We start from the raw sequence: 2,500 nt of genomic DNA, 5'->3' as shown, positions 1-2,500 counted from the left end.
CGTTGATGAGCTCCATAGCTCTCTGGGCTTTTGTGGCTCCGGGCAGTTGGATGGCGAGTTGTCCGTTAGCCAGCTTTACGGGGGGTGAGTCTGACACTATGTGGCAGGCCTCTCCTTAGTGGGTTGGACTGCGGTGGCTTACGAGTTGGTGCTGGGCTGCGCGGCCTAGCAGACGGCTGCTCGGGGTGGATCTCGATGTATAGCTCTATAGTGTCGGGGGACTTTGTTCTCCTGTGTGTTCTCACGGTAGTGAGGCGGTAGACATGTCTAATATCTTACAGACCACCCAGGAAGGCCGTTCTGGGTTACCAAAAATGGGCTGAGGCGCAGCTAGGTGAGGGGCTGCTGCTGCTCGAGCTACCTCCCCGGGACGTGCTTGAGGTTGGGCACGTGCGCGGCCAGCGGATCAACCTCTCCGGGGGCCATGGGGACCAACCACCGGAGGCATTGCTCGGGGTCCCCAAACGGCTTGTAGTCACTTCTACGGGCCATGGTTGCGAAAACTCCTTGGGTAGGAAGTCCGTACAGACAGAGGCACAGGATCGGAGCCACAGTCAGTCAGGCCGAAGGAGCGGGTGGACCCCGGCTGGCGAAGCTCTTGAGAACTCCTCAGTGGTGTCAATGACCTCCGTTGCCTCGGGTATGAGAGTTGGGGTGGCGGGGGTCGTGTTAGCGCTGCAGCCTGCTCTCCGAGGCGGCGTGAATGAAGTAGCGGGAGAGGGCCCGTCTGGAAATCGGCATAAGGGGGTCCGAGGCCTCCGGACCAAGTGATGGTAGGAGTCTCGGATGGTGAAGCTTATGGAAAGGTACAGGTATCATAAGCGGAAAATGTGTTGTTGGAAACGGAGAGTCTGGAGAGCAGGTGAGGTGGAATGGGGGTCCCTGTGCGGTCGTGCGGCAGGCGGTGCGTCCGGTGTGCGTTGGCGAGCCCTGGCTGCCAGGGCGGCGCCCCAGAAATGGACCTGCCCCTCGTCGCTTCCAGATCTGGTGATGAATAGAGTTCTGGAAGAGCTGCTGGCGGGGGGTGTGGAGCATCGGGCCACCGCTGCCTTAGTCAAGAAAGCAGGTCGGGAGCCTAGCCTGATCGAGTCCTCTGCTTTGGATCTCATGAAAGCCCTGGGGGGTAAGGTAGGGTGGCCGACAAAGTCCGCGAGGTCCAGACCTCGAGACCGATGACAGACGGGTTGGGCGGGGCGGCTCGTCCAACGTGGAAGAGTGTTCTATCACCAGCAGCGCGGCTATTCTGTAATGAGGAAGGGGCTGGCACGGCGGATCTTGGATGGTCTGACGCCCCGTAGCTGTGATTTGCCGCTGGAGTTGGTGGATAGACACTTCGGAGTAAGTGTGAAACGGTTGAGCCGTTCTATGGAATAAGGGCTTCGGGGTGGGACTGACCGCGGATAACGATTCATTCTACCACCCGATCCTGGGGCTGGAAGTTGTATCTAACTTGGCTAAGATGAGGAATTGCTCTGCGTCGGGCCCAGACGGGATCAGGAAGCAGGCTCTTCTTGACTGGGACCCGGACGGTACGCAACTGGCGAGGCTGTTCACGACATGGATGGTACGTGGAGTCGTTCCCCAAGCCTTCAAGGGGTGCAAGACCCGGTTGCTACTCAGATCAACTGACCCTACTGAGCTGGATATAGTGTCTGGCTGGTGGCCTGGGACTGTGGGGTCAGTCGTGCTGAGGTTGTTTGGGCGGTTGATGGTGATGAGGCTAGCGCGAGCCTGTCCTGTTGGCCCCCGGGCAGCGTGGTTTCGTCGCCGGCGCGAGTGGTTGCGAAGGTACCTCGTGATTCTCGATTAATCGGGTCATGGGGCGCTCGAGGTCGGCTGACGTGCCGCTGGCGGTCGTGTTCATTGGCTTTGCGAAGGCTTTCGACTCGGTTTCTCATGACCATGTCCTGTGTGTGCTGGGAAGCTTGGGCGTAGACGGACGTGTAATCGAGGTGATCCGTCACTCGTATGTGGGCTGCTCGACCAGTGTGGGTTGCGGAGGCGCCTACTCCGAACCCATTTCCATGAAGGTTGATGTTAAGCAAGGCGATCCAATGTCCCCACTGTTTTTCAACCTCGCTATGGATTCTCTCGTCCATAGCTTCGAACGCAAAAGAAGTCACCTGGTCTGGGGCGACCGCCGAATTGCCGCGTTGGCCTTTGCGGATGACCTAGTCCTGCTGAGTGGCTCGGAGGAAGGAATGGAGAAGAACTTGGTGATCGGACGAGCAGGTGAGTATGGAGCTGCAGATATTACGGCGTCGGCGTTAAAGCCTTCGCAGAAGATACTGGTGTGCTGCACATTCTTACTCCCGAGAGTCACCTTCAGGGCAGTTGTCGGTAAGGTTTCAGCGACCAGATTGAGGTGGCTTGAAGGGAAGGTGCGGATGGCTGTGAAGGGGTGGTTGCGTCTCGATCCGTCCACAGCGGGGGGCTCCATCTATTCGCGGAGTCGCGACAGCGGCTTGGGGCATCGTTTTGTTGTCCGTTACTGTTCCCA

The 2,500-nt window shown here is 58.8% G+C and overlaps 1 pseudogene; it reads left to right on the top strand.

Annotated features, from left to right (window-relative positions):
- Window positions 1-2,500, top strand: part of LOC133168660 (28S ribosomal RNA) — a 9,273-nt pseudogene that overhangs the window by 4,184 nt on the left and 2,589 nt on the right.

The sequence above is a fragment of the Syngnathus typhle genome, linkage group LG15 (assembly GCF_033458585.1).
Source record: "Syngnathus typhle isolate RoL2023-S1 ecotype Sweden linkage group LG15, RoL_Styp_1.0, whole genome shotgun sequence".
NCBI lineage: Eukaryota > Metazoa > Chordata > Actinopteri > Syngnathiformes > Syngnathidae > Syngnathus > Syngnathus typhle.
The sequence above is the reverse complement of the archived record's forward strand: the minus strand, read 5'-3'. Positions and strand labels throughout refer to the sequence as shown.